This window comes from Hyperolius riggenbachi, chromosome 8 (genome assembly GCF_040937935.1).
Source record: "Hyperolius riggenbachi isolate aHypRig1 chromosome 8, aHypRig1.pri, whole genome shotgun sequence".
Taxonomy (NCBI): domain Eukaryota; kingdom Metazoa; phylum Chordata; class Amphibia; order Anura; family Hyperoliidae; genus Hyperolius; species Hyperolius riggenbachi.
The window spans coordinates 43,924,906-43,939,908 of record NC_090653.1 but is presented as its reverse complement, the minus strand read 5'-3'; positions in this window follow the sequence as shown (position 1 = coordinate 43,939,908).

Sequence of the window (15,003 nt, the reverse complement as noted above, 5' to 3'; positions counted from 1 at the left end):
GTTTTGGGTTGATGTATATAATAAGTCAGTGGGTGACAGAGTCCATCAGCACATGTCTGTAACTGAAATACCTGATTTAGCACGATTCATCCTTGAAAAGTTTAAGCAAATGTGACGTACTTTGACATAATTTCCACGGTTTCAAATGAACTGAGCTTTAAATAAAGATTAACATGAATCAAACAATTCATGTGGTGCGTGTATGTAGAAGGTGGGTGATGGGCTGAAAGCTCTGTGTAAAACACTGCAGTAAATACTATAGTACACACAGCACAAGAGTCTCGCACTAACAAGATTCTAAGACATTTTCCCTGATTAGAGATTAGTAGTTTTCTTGGGATAATATATCCTGCAGGAGGAATTCATGAAGGGACACATGGTCAAGTGTTCAATATATACTGCTCTGATTGGCTGGTCAGGATCATGTGATTATGGTTGCATCCCTTAGTAGTATGATTATGATAATCCAGTGAAATAAGGAGTAGGTGAATTAAAGAGGAGCTGTTAGGTATAAGGTCTCAGAGAAAATAAACACATATATCAGTAGCTAAAGATTGGCTGTACTTACATTACATATGCATTTCACTGTCCACGTTTGGATTTCACAGAATTTGTATATAGTATATGCAGAGATAGATGCTCCTGACAGCTCATGGCAGGCTCCATGTTTTTCTGTCAAATGTGTCGTCATGTCCTGCCTGCTTCCTGATCACAGATAAGCTCCTACTTGAACAGCACAGTGTTCAGTGAATATTAATGAGCCATGTGGCTAGGAACAATAGCTGACTCCTGCAGTGTACTCTGCCCGGATATTTATCAGTGCTACGGGCTGGACTCGTTAGAAGCTCCTGTAACGTCTCATTAGCAGCCGAGGGGAGGGCCCCAGAATGCTTTGCAGTTTAGTCTGCGGCTTGCGTCCTTATGGTTCTATAACAGACTTGCTGATAAGCACACATCAAAGGTAACTGAAATTTTTATCTTCACTAATAGCTTTATGGCTTCCTTCTAAACTGTTTAACACAGGAGAATAGAGGTTTAAATTAGCTTCTGCAGCCTGACAGTTACTCTTTAATCATCTCTAAGGGCCCTTTTCCACCAGCGCGTTTGCGCTGGCTGAATCGCAAAGTCGCAAACCGCTAGCGATTTTACAATCGCTACGGTTTGCTTTTTAACATAGGAATCGCGGTAGGTCATTTCCACTACCGCGATTCGTTTTTGACGGGAACGCGAACGCGCGGCGGAGCGACATTTGCCGCGATTTTGCTATGCAGTGCACAGCATAGCAAAATCGCGGCCGCGAACGTCGGGGAATCGCCGGTAATTGCGATTTAGCAATCGCTAGCGTTCAGCGTGAACGCTAGCGACTGCAAGTGGAAAAGGGCCCTGAAGGTGATTTCTTTCCCTCACTCACTGTTCCCATCTGTGTGTATTTTCAATCCCGTCGGTATAATGCAACTTTATCAACAGTTAGTGGATACATTCCATATCTCTGAATTAGATGTTATAGTCCCATCACTCAGGTAAGGTGCAAAATCTCAACCTTTTTACATCTCCATTCATACCTAATGGGCTCTATTTACAAAACTTTTCATAAATTACATATTACCTAATTGATATGAATAACCTTTCAGCACACTTACAAGAAGAATAATCACTCAAAGTAAGTTATTCCTGATTAAATTAATTTCAATATTACTTTACTTACCTTAATTATATTATGGTTTTTGCTCTTTGGGAGCTTGAAAATGTAACCTCGATAAGGGGAAAACAGAGGAAAACAAGTGAAAAAGCTTTGAGAATCATGCCCATTGTAAGAAATTCAAAATCAAAATACACTCTTTCCTTGTTTGAACTCACTTTAATTCTTTTAATGTATCAAAACTTTTCCTTTATATACATATTTGCAACTTATCAATCTATATAATGAGGCACTGTTGGTACATATAGTATAATGTAAGAAGTCTTGAATCAGGATGATACAATTTATTGGCTAACTTAAAAGAATAAGAGTAGGCAAGCTTTCGGCTGTATAGCCACCGTCAGGCTTCAATCCTGTTTGCTTACAAACTAATGGAATAGACAGCTATATACATGTGACATCAAGAGGATACATAGATTTCTTTTCAAGTATAAATACATGTCATTAAGATGCCTAAAGTGAAACAGAACATTTAAATGGGGTTACAGGATGTTAGCTAAGGGCCAGGGTGTAAGACAGGGCCACTGTCCTAGAGGCCTCACCAGCACCAGGACTCGCCCTACATGACACAACAGTGAAGTACTTGCTGTATGCAGATGACATCTTATTGCTATCGCCAACAGAGGGCGAGTCTACAAGACTGAAAATCCTAGAGAAATTTAGCACAACATGGGCACTCCCCATTCATCTAAAGAAAACTGAAACCATGATGTTCCAGAGGAAAAACCCAAGGTCAACCCAGAGCCCATCTTTTACACTCAGTGGGCTTGATTTACAAAGCCATGCTAACCTACTTAGCACCTTTGGGCGTGATAAGCAGGGTGCTAAGTAGGTTAGCACCGTTTTGACAATTAGATCATACGCAAAGTCCCGCACGCAAAACTTAGCGCACACACAGTGCGGTGCGCGCGAAAAGTCGCACCGCGATGCGACTTTAACGTCTAGAAGGTCGCATGGGGTGCGACATTAAAGTCACATCCCATGCGACTTTATAGGTGCATCGGATGCAACGTTAAAGTCGCATCACGGTGCGAGGTTTTGCGCGCACCGTGGTGTGCGCGCGCTAAGTTTTGCGCACGGGACTTTGCGCGCGAGTTGATTTTATCACGTCTAAACTGAGTTTAGAACCAAACAAAACTAACTGTCTATCTCACCTACTGCATATAGGTTCCACCAACTACAATGTAGGAGCAGCCACTTTTGCAGATCAAGACAAACAAATTTTCAAAATCAAGGCAGCTGCTCAGGGATTTAACCAATCAATGTAAACCTTTATTCAATTATCAAAAAGCTGAAAAATGGATCCAATTCCCTAAAAATACTTAAAAACCCCTGTGGAGCGCTCCTCACACATGGCCAATCACACACCACCCATACCTCACCCACACTGGTACCGGTACCACATACTCCGGATTTTCTTCAGAGTGGGGAGGGGAGGAGAGTAATAAAAGATCTTTCATAGACCAAGGTGACACCAGCTGACAAATGTTGAATGCCCCGTGCACTCAGTAGCTTCTTTTGCTGACATCAAGGGCATGCAGCAACACCAGCAACGTTTTCCTGACCAGCAGATCTCACCAGTCAGAGGACAGCGTGGAGGCAGCTTCTCCCCGTTCAAATCAGCAGCACGGATGCTTGGCTCTGTCTTCCACCGCCTCACTCAACCACGCTAGTAAAACAGCGGGGAGCAGCGGTTCAGCAGCTCAGGAACCACAACACATAGCCAGCCGGACATGAGACGCTCACACAGGACGGGACGTGACCCCGCCCATCATCCCATGTGACTTTATAGGTGCATCGGATGCAACGTTAAAGTCGCATCACGGTGCGAGGTTTTGCGCGTACCGTGGTGTGTGCGCGCGCTAAGTTTTGCGCACGGGACTTTGAGCGCGAGTTGATTTTATCACATCTAAACTGAGTTTAGGCCTGAAGGGGGGCTTTTCACAAGCGTGCTAACAGTTAGCACTGCTTTGTGAATCAAACCCCATGACTGTGAAATCAGCAGAACTGATAAATATACCTACCTTGGTCTGGAAATCAACCAATCTGGAAGCCATAGAGGCCCTAAAAGCCAAAGCATGCCGGAGGTTCTAAGCCATCAGGAAAGAACTGTACCTCCTCAAACCACCGGTAAAGGACTGGCTGCATGTATTTGACAGTGTCCTCACCCCAGTCCTACTGTATGGAAGTGAAGTATGGTGCCCCACCACTAATGCTAGGTGCACACCATACAATTTTGTGTTAGATAGATGGTTCGATAGATCATTTCCAACATGTCCAATCTTATTTTCAAACATTTTTCTGACCGATATCTCATAGAGGTGACTGGAAATAGATAAGATAACAGAATCAAATCGGAAGTCGATCAGAAAATGTAATCAAAATCAATTGGATGGAAAAGAAAAAAAGACAAAAAAAAAAAAAAAAAAAAAGCTCCTTAGGAAGTAGCTAGTGTTGGGCGAACAGTGTTCGCCACTGTTCGGGGTTCTGCAGAACATCACCCTGTTCGGGTGATGTTCGCGTTCGGCCGAACACCTGATGGTGTTCGGCCTTTTAAGTTCGGGTTCGCCCCGAACTTCTAATGGCCGCCGAACAGGGCCGAACAGGGCCCCTGTTCGGCCGAACAGGGCCCTGTTCGGCGGAATACTGCCCCCCTATGGGGTCGCAGGCATAAGGGGGGAGCATGCCCCGATCGCGGGGGGGGGTCGGAAATTCCCCCCACCCCCTCCACTAGCGCTCCCCCCTCTGCCTGCTTCCCCATACAAAAGTTTAAGCAAAGTACCTGTAGTGGATGGCCTGGCAGTGGGCGGCACTGTGGAGTGAGGAGGAGGAGTCCGGAGAGTGACGCGTTGAGGGAGGCCGGGCAGCGGGCGTGAGGTCAGAGAAAGGGCGGAAGTACCACAAGGGTACTTCCGCTGAACCGCCCGCTGCCCGGCCTCCCTCAACTCGTCACTCTCCGGACTCCTCCTCCTCACTCCACAGTGCCGCCCACTGCCAGGCCATCCACTATACAGGTACTTTGCTTAAACTTTTGTATGGGGAAGCGGGCAGAGGGGGGAGCGCTAGCGGAGGGGGTGGGGGGAATTTCCGACCCCCCCCGCGATCGGGGCATGCTCCCCCCTTATGCCTGCGACCCCATATGGCCCCCAAAAGCTGGATGTTCGGAAAGTTCGGGGTTCGGCCCGAACATGCCGAACATCTCGGCCATGTTCGGCGAACTTTCCCGAACCCGAACATCCAGGTGTTCGCCCATCACTAGAAGTAGCTATGGCAAATTATATATCTGCATTTGAAGGGGGCTTAGATGGTTTCTTTGCGTTGAAAGACATCCATGGCTATAATTACTTGGTAATACCTAGTTGTATTGATCCAGGAATTGTATCTGATTGCCATCTGGAGTCGGGAAGGAATTTTTAATTAGACCATCCCTTGTAAGTATTTTTCGCCTTCCTCTGGATCAACAGGGATATGTGAGGGAGCAGGCTGGTGTTGTACTTTAATTTCTGGTTGAACTTGATGGACGTATGTCTTTTTTTCAACCCAAATAACTATGTATCTGATCTGCCTAAACATTTTACATTGCAGCCACAGTATTTGAGGCCTGAAATATTGGTTAATTGCCAGCCTAAAACATTTTTCTTGCAGCCACACTGGGGGCCATAAAAAATGGGCAATTACCTGCCAAATAAATATTTGAATTTCAGCCTCTATATGAGACAGATGCCAGAAGTAGGTGGTATGTGCCAGGGTAATAATGTGTAACTATCGTATTACACATCTGTGCTGGAACTGTCGTTAATTTTTTTTATAATTGGTAAGTTATCGACACTGCTGTGTGCTAGGCAGCCTTGCTTGTCTGTCACAATTCCTCCAGCTGCACTAAGGTCTGTTTGAATAGGACACGCGATGTGGGGCAAGCCAAAAGTTCCATTGCAAATTGTGCATGCCTACCCAGAAGTCCTGAGGTTTCTTTCTCCTCAGAGTGTCCACAGTGATCATTAACCCAAGGTAGATGGATATGTTACCTGTTGGTTGAGGCATTCTCTAAGGATGACATGGCTATGTAGAGATGGCCCGAACCTCCGATTTTAGGTTCGCGAACCTACCACGAAAGTTTGGTTTGCGCGAACTTTCGCGAACCGCAATAGACTTCAATGGGGAGGCGAACTTTGAAAACTAGAAAAAATTATGCTAGCCACTAAAGTCATGGAAAAGATGTTTCAAGGGGCCTAACACCTGGAGGGGGGCATGGCGGATGGGATACACACCAAAAGTCCCGCGGAAAAATCTGGATTGGACACAAAGCAGCGTTTTAAGGGCAGAAATCACATTGAATTCTAAATTGCAGGCCTAAAGTGCTTTAAAACATCTTGCATGTGTATACATCAATCAGGGAGTGTAATTAGAGTACTGCTTCACACTGACACACCAAACTCACTGTGTAACGCACCGCAAACAGCTGTTTGCGTTGTGACGGCCGTGCTGGACTGGTGCACACCATGGCCACAGTGCAGGCCATAGCGGTTTTCAAGCCTATATGGTCGCCGGACTGTGGTAGCTCAATTATAGAACAACAGTGTCTGTCCAGCTGATCAAATTTGGTCTGACCACCTTATTATCTTTGGTGTGCCAACCCCCGAGTCACTCATATAGCCAGCGGTCATTGCTTCATTGTGATACGCAAGCCCCTTCACCGTGGCATGGTAATGATCACGAAGGGGAATGGGCACATGTACATGCCTTTTGTTTTGTTGTTGCAGCCGCCCGCAGTGCAGCCAGAAAAATTAGGCAGGCATGTACACGCACCAGAAAAATTATTATAGCGAAATTCATGAATCCACCTGAAGTCCTGGACCCTGTTGGTGGTGGCGGAGAAGACAGTCAAGCATCCTGCGGGCAGAGGTGCTGTGTGGGGAGCGACTTAGTCTTGGGGCAGGCAGAGATGCTGTGTGTGGGGACTGACTTAGTCTTCGGGCGGGCAGTAGCCCTCCGGGATCCATGCCTCATTAATTTTGTTAAAGTTGAGGTACTGAACACTTTTGTGACTTCTCTTCTCAGTGACAATGCCTCCAGCTGCGCTGAAGGTCCTTTCTAACAGGACGCTTGCGGCAGGGCAAGACAGAAGTTGGATGGCAAATTGGGACAGCTCTGGCCACAGGTCAAGTCTGCGCACCCAGTAGTCCAAGGGTTCATCGCTGCTCACAGTGTCTACAGCCACACTTACGGCCAGGTAGTCGGCTACCTGCCGGTCCAGGCGTTGGTGGAGGGTGGATCCGGAAGCGCTAAGGCGAGACATTGGACTAAAGAAGGTCCGCATGTCCGACATCACCATGAGATCGCTGGAGCATCCTGTCCTTGCCTGCGTGGACATGGGAGGTGAATTACTGGCAGTGGTACCTTTATTGCGTTGTGCTGTGACATCACGCTTAAACACATTGTAAAGCATAGTTGCCAGCTTGTTCTGCATGTGCTGCATCCTTTCTGCCTTCAGGGGAGTTGGTAACATGTCCGCCACTTTGTGCCTATCCCGAGGGTCTAGTAGCGTGGCCACCCAGTACAGCTCATTCCCCTTGAGTTTTTTTTATACGGGGGTCCCTCAACAGGCTGGACAGCATGAAAGACACCATCTGCACAAAGTTGGATCCAGATGTACTATCCATTTCCTCTTGCTCTTCCTCAGTGACATCAGGTAAGTCCTCCTCCTCCCCCCAGCCACAAACAATACCACAGGAACTTCGAGCAGCACCAGCCCCCTGCGACACCTGCTGCGGTTGTTCTTCTGCCGCCGCCTTCTCCTCCTCCTCCTCCAAAGAAACACCTTCCTCATCATCCGAGTCTGACTCCTCTTCCCCACACGACTCTTCCTCCTCCTCCCCCTCTGTGCTGCCGCAGGTGTTGAGGAAACATCTGGTTCTGATGAAAATTTCCCACACGACTCTTCCTGCCATAACTGTTCCTCTTCACGCTCCTCCACAGCTTGATCCACCACTCTACGCACGGCACGCTCCAGGAAGTAAGCGTAGGGGATCAAGTCGCTGATGGTGCCTTCACTGCGACTCACCAGGTTGGTAACCTTCTCAAACGGTCGCATGAGCCTGCATGCATTTCGCATCAGTGTCCAGTTGTTGCGCCACAACATCCCCATCTCCCCAGATTGTGTCCTTCTACTGTAATTGTACAGGTACTGGGTGATGGCTTTCTCCTGTTCTAGCAGGTGAGAGAACATGACCAGGGTCGAATTCCAGTGAGTCGGGCTATCACATATCATGCATCTCACCGGCAAATTGTTTCTCCACTGAATGTCCGCAAAGCGTGCCACGGCCGTGTAAGACTGCCTGAAATGTCCACACAACTTCCTGGCCTGCTTCAGCATGTCCTCTAAGCCTGGGTATTTTGACACAAGTCTTTGAATGACTAGATTCAGCACATGTGTCATGCAGGGTACATGTGTCAGTGTAACGATTGTGGAATTATCTCCGTGGTCAGCGCACAAGATGTGCGCTGACACTGCGGAAATCCTCCACAAGCGTTTGAATAATAGAACCCAGCTTTGGTGCAATGCACCTGTAGAGGGGAATTTCCACCAGCAGATGGAGCTGTGGAGTGCAGATGAATAAACCCTCTGCACTGCCACAAATGCCAGATAGGAATTGTACGAGGGGAAGCAATACAGGGCAAGATAGCCCCTAGTGAGAGAGAATGAGCACAGAGACAGAATGTATGTATGTCCACCAATGTAGTCGCCACCTGGCGACGGTGAACACACAACAGCGAAGACCAAGTGGGATAGCAATCGCAAGAATGGCGATTGCTAATAGCGACACAAGACTGAGTAAAGACAGAGCATAGGTGTAGTAAGAAAGACACAGAAAACAATAACAATCAGAACGCCAAGGAAAATAACAAACGCACTAGCTAAACGCGCAGCACGAGAAGCGCAAGAGCGACAAAACACGTTAATTGCGCGGTCTCCGCACGAGAAGCACAACAGAGACAAAACGCGCCAACCCTGACTAACAAATGAACCCAGAAAACACAAACAAACAAATAACAGAAACGCTTGCTAATCGGTTGCCTTACCTCAGGCAACAGCAAGCATTTGCTCCGGGCAAACAGAAAACAGGAACAAGTCAGATAGGATCCACTACTCTTCCGCAAGAGCGAGTGCGATCCGTACACAGGAACAGGACTGAAAGGATCCACTGCTCTTCCACAAGAGCGAGTGCGATCCGCACAACAAGACAGACAGAAGGAGTAACCAGCAGCAACTGCAGCCGAAGTTTAACTCCAAGATAGAATACAGAGAGATCCACCGCCTCTAATGCTAGGGCGAATGCGATCCAAACAGACAGAGCGATTTCCTGTCAGCCGCCGCTGGCGACAAAACAATCGCAACAGAAAGACAAAACAAGGCAATACAGATAATAACGACCTCACTATGCTAGAAGGAATGCTAGTGCACTCCCAAGGAACTACTCTAAGATAGCAATATTAGCAAACAATTAGCAGAGGGCTGAGACTCCAGGTAAGTTAGCAGGAACAAACCTTCATGACCAGCAGGGAATTATGGGAGGAAATGGCATTTATACTGCAAGCCATCAAAGGAAGCAGCTAAGCAATTTGCATGACAAGTGGATGCAAATTCCTCACCAGAACAGCAACTCTGAAACTTGCAGAGTGAAGAGAGCACTCTTTTCCAGGGACCTGCAGCACTCAGATATGGTCAAAAAGCTGTCTGCCTGTGCAGACAGCAGAGCAGATCATTACAGTCAGCTTTCCCAAATTCAAAGCGGAAAGGAGATTGCTACCATTGTCACACACCACGTTGCGGATCTCCAGCTGGTGCGGGGTCAGCCACTGATCCACCTGTTTGTTAAGAGAAGCCAGGAGAGCTTCTCCAATGTGACTCTCCGCTTATACTTAGGCAAGACATGTCTAATATGGTGTGACACCGTCGTACCTGGCATGCAGCATAGGCTCTGGGTAGATGGGGCTGTGTAGCTGGAGAGGAGATGGCAGCTCCAGTAAAGTTGAGAACTGCCACTCAGCCGAGGAGGAGGAAAAACAAGGAACTCCAAGAGCCCCAATAGTGTAATATGTACTGGTAAATGGTTACTAGATAGAGTAAATATTAATACTCACAAACCAGGGTTACCATTAGGCAACCACTGTAAAGGCAGGTGGGGAGATTTTCCTGACCCCACTCAGGAATAAGAAGTCGCTCTCTGTAGATGAGAAAAAGGGGTTCAACCCTCCACCCAGGGTGGACTCAATATTATGCAGGAGAACAGAGGCGCCAAAAGGATGAAAGGAAGCTAAATAAGCTTAAAAACCAAATTCTTGGTAAATAGAGGAGGTAGTGGTGGACTTCCCTCCTCCAAGTAGACACACAACGACTGTAGTAAACACAGTCAATATATTTTATTTATGAACTCCAAATATGCAACGCGTTTCGCAGGTTTGATCCCGCTTCATCAGGCAATAACAACGGAGCAATAGCATATGTGGTCAGTAGAAGAGCCAGGCACCTCTGTTAAGGAGGAGGAGGAGGACAACAGTGAAGAGGATGTAGCAGGAGGAGTAGGAGGAGAAGGAGAGGAGGAGGTAGCAGGAGGCCTGCCTGCAAGCCGTGGAGGTGTCACAAGTTGGTCAGCTGCACAGCCACGTACTCCCTGCTTGCCATCGTTCACCAGGTTGACCCAATGGGCTGTGTAAGTAATGTAGCGGCCATGACCGTGCTTGGCAGACCAGGCATCCGTGGTCAGGTGGACCCTTGACCCAACGCTTTGCGCCAGAGATGACACCACTTGTCTCTCAACTTCACGGTACAGTTTGGGTATCGCCTTTTTAGAGAAATAATTGCGGCCTGGTGTCTTCCACTGCGGTGTCCCAATGGCCACAAATTTACGGAAGGCCTTAGAGTCCACCAGCTTGTATGGTAACAGCTAGCGAACTAACAGTTCCGCCACGCCAGCTGTCAGACGCCGGGCAAGGGGGTGACGGCAGAAATTGGCTTCTTCCACCTGGCTGCTGTGGGCAGAGGAGCAGGAACCGCTCAAGGGCAGAGGCGGAGTGGAGGAGGGTGGCTGTGAAGGTGCAAGGGAGAAAGAGGCTGAAGATGCTGCACCTGAAGGAGGAAGAGGAGAAGGAGGGTGGCTTCTCTTTTGTGTGCTGCTTTTGCTCAGGTGCTCTTCCCATTGCAGTTTGTGCCTTTTCTCCAGGTGCTTTCGTAAGGCACTTGTCCCTACGTGAGTGTTGGCCTTTCCACAGCTCAATTTTTGGAGGCAGAGATAACAGATGGCATTGCTCCGATCTGAGGCAGACACACTAAAAAATTTCCAAACCACTGAGCCCCCCTGGGGTGATGGCACTATGGTGGCCTCAGCAGCTGACATTGAAGGGCACGTTGGCTGGCTGTCCATAGGTGGCGATACATGGCGCCAGACACTGCCACCAGCTGTTTCTGAGGATGAGCTCCCCCTGCTTCTTTCAGGAACTCGTCTCCTCCTACTCCTCTCTGACTCCCCCTCTGAACTGTCCCCTTGGTCATCTTGTCTCTTAGGAACCCATGTGCGATCCATATCATCATAATCATCATAATCATCCTGCCCAGCTTCGCTTGCCTCAGACAACTCCAAAACTGCACCAACAGCAAGTACTTCATCATCCTCCTCCTCACACGTTACGTCCATAGTGTCGCCGCCTAACTCTGACATATGAGGTGGTGTAACTTGCTTAGTGCCTTCATCTGGTTGTAACAACAATGGCTGTGCATCAGTGATTTCCCCACCAAATAAATCCTGCGAAGTGTCAAATGCAGCGGAAGTGGTTCTAGTAGTAGCGCTGGTGGCTGCGGAAGATGAGGTGTTCTGTGTTAAATAGTCAACCACGTCCTGACAATCTTGGGAGGTGATGGGACGTGCCTTCTTCTGAGCACTGTACTTTGGGCCAGGGCCGCAGGAAATCACATCAACACAACCTCGCACAGACCTGCCGGGTGGCCTTCCTCTGGGTCTGCCTCTACCTCTGCCTTTACCTGTTTTGTCCGTTGTGTCCATATCAGGGAGGATGAAGTGAAAGATATGCACTGATTTGACTAATACAATGTGCAGTCACACAGGTGCAGTTAACAGGTATGTACGGAGTGGTATATCACACTGTGTGCACTCACGTAGGTAGGTGGGTGCACTGAACACAACAGGTAGATATATGCAGTGATGAGGTGGGTTCACTGAACACAACAGGTAGGTATATGCAGTGATGAGGTGGGTTCACTGAACACAGCAGGTAGGTATATGCAGTGATGAGAAGGGTTCACTGAGCACAACAGGCACAACAGGCAGGTATATGCAGTGATGAGGTGGGTTCACTGAACACAACAGGTAGGTATATGCAGCGATGAGGTGGGTTTACTGAACACAACAGGTAGGTATATGCAGTGATGAGGTGGGTGCACTCAACACAACAGGTAGGTATATGCAGTGATGAGGTGAGTGCACTCAACACAACAGGTAGGGATATGCAGTAATGGGTATTACAATGTGCACCTGTCACACAGGTAGTCACTGAATGTGCTGGGCCTGGCAGTGGCACACACACAGTATGAATTATCAAGGCTGTCTATGCAACACAAGTGTCAGTGGGACACACAGAAAACAAAATAGATCACAAGAACAAGATTAGCTCTCAAAAGAGCTGTTGTGGGGTGCTATTTTAGCAATAAAAATCAGCCAGGAGCAAGCTAACAAGCCTACAAGAGCCTAACTAATGTTTCCCTATGAGAGTCTGCCAGCAGCTGTCCCTTCTCTCACTCCTGCAGGCACACAAGTGGCTCCAGGAGTGAGTGTAGCCTGATTGGCTACAATGTGCCTGCTGACTGTGATGTAGAGGGTCAAAATTGACCCGAATGGAGCATTATGGAGGCGAACCGAACTTCCGGGAAAGTTTGCCCACCCAAAGTTCGCCTAGAACCATTCGCCGGCGAACCGTTCGGGCCATCTCTATGGCTATGTACTCTATAAACTACTGCAGAGGATGTCACTGCTATATAAATACATAATAATATGGGAGGACATTAGATTATGACTGTTGGAGGGATTAGACTGTGAGCTCCTCTGAGGACAGTCAGTGGCATGGCTATATACTTTGTAAAGTGCTGAAGAGGATCTCAGCACTGTATAAATGCAAAATATCATGGTAAAAAATCAGGCGCTAGTCTAGTTTAGGGGACGAAGCAAGAAACCTCATAGCAAAATTCAGCTAACCTGATTGCCTGGGTGGCACCCTCTCGAACTGCTAGATTTCAGATAGGTTGTGCCTACTCTACTCAGCCAATCACAATGCTTCTTGCTGTAGAGGGTGCTATGATTGGAGAATACTGAAGATCACAACGTTCGCATAGATGTAATTTCGCTTTGAAATCTGCAGTTATGATGCAAAATCATAATGGGAAATTTGGGGGGAAATCATAATTAATTTTGTCTGTAATTATAATCATTTGTAATTTTGCGTAATTTTCCTGTAACTTTGTGCCGACTTGAACAGTTACTAGCAAAGCCCTCATATGTGCTACAGTCACCAAAATTGCTACGTAGGTTAAGGAGAATAGCGGAGTAGTGGGTTGAGGAGAATTTTTTCAAAAAGACTTTGTATTTCTTTTTTGAGAAAATCAATTTTAAAAATGCAAAGGAAAAATTGTTTTTCTCAGTGTAAAATCCATTTTTGGTAACAATAGCATGTATGGGGCTTTGCAATTCACCCCTAAAATCGGCACAAAATTATACGAATATTGTGCAACAAGTATGCGAAATTACGAATGATTACACAATCATTTGAATTTACTAATCGTAATAACGTACTGTATGGGGATAATTGTGAAAAAATACGCATAATCGTAATTAGCTGATTAAGATCATCAGTATTGGAGAACTGTTCCCTATGCGGTTTCCTGCTGGGTCCCCTAAAATAAGACTATATGACTATAGTGCTGCATAAATACATTATAACAGATATCAATACTATTCAGATATTCCCAATGAACAAGCAGATATCCCTGGTGTTTTTTACCTGCGATAGAGAATGACGTCAGGGTAGTGATTGCTAGATTTTAGTGGTATGTAAGAAGCGCTCAGTAGACATTAGTAATTGTTAAAGGATACCCGAACTGACATGTGACATGATGAGATAGACGTGTATGTACAGTGCCTAGCACACAAATAACTATGCTGTGTTCCTTTTTTTCTTTCTCTGTCTGAAAGAGTTAAATATCAGGTATGTAAGTGGCTGACTCAGTCCTGACTCAGACAGGAAGTGACTACCGTGTGACCCTCACTGATAAGATTTTCCCCTTTTCATCTCTTTCTTGCTCTCAGAAGCCATTTTTCTGCTAGGAAAGTGTTTTATTGTAGGAATTTCTTATCAGTGAGGGTCACACTGTAGTCACTTCCTGTCTGAGTCAGGACTGAGTCAGCCACTAACATACCTGATATTTAACTCTTTCAGGCAGAGAAAGAAAAAAAGGAACACAGCATAGTTATTTGTGTGCTAGGCACTGTACATACACATGTCTATCTCATCATGTCACAGGTCAGTTCGGGTATCCTTTAAGGCCCATACTCACCTGGTGAGGTCTGCTGGATCTAGATCACCCATGGGATCATGTGCCGATCTCAGCCGGGTGACAGAGAACTGATGACTGCACAGATGCATCATTAGCCTCTGGCTAGAGACACAGCTGTGGCTTTGAGGAGGGACGGGAGTGCATGCGACTGAGCTGCTTCCCGGTGGGTAGGGGAGTGTTGAGAACAATATGATCACTCAATCCTTCAGGTGTCAGGCATCACTAAAGACCCAACATGCTGGATCTTTAGCGATCATCATGTGGACACTGTACACCCTCTGGTCTCATGCCCGATTTTCAACTATGTCGTTATTGTCCACCACAGCCAGGTTCAGACCAGTGTAGTTATGTAGCTTTAGACAAAGACAAATAACATTTATATTGCGCTTTTCTCCTGGCGCACTCAAAGCGCAAGAGCTGCAGCCACTGGGACACGCTGTATAGGCAGCAGCAGTGTAAGGTCTCCTACTGAATAGATGCTGGCTTATGGAACAGGCAGAGCCAAGATTCGAACCCTGGTCTCCTGTGTCAAAGGCAGAGCTCTTACCCATTACACTATCCAGCCAGCTTTAGACAAGAACCTCTGGCCAACAAAACCACTCGCAACTTTACTGAAAAACCTCCTTGGTGTGCTAGCCAGACATACTTAGTTCATCAATCCCACTGTATTCTTTTCTCATAAGTG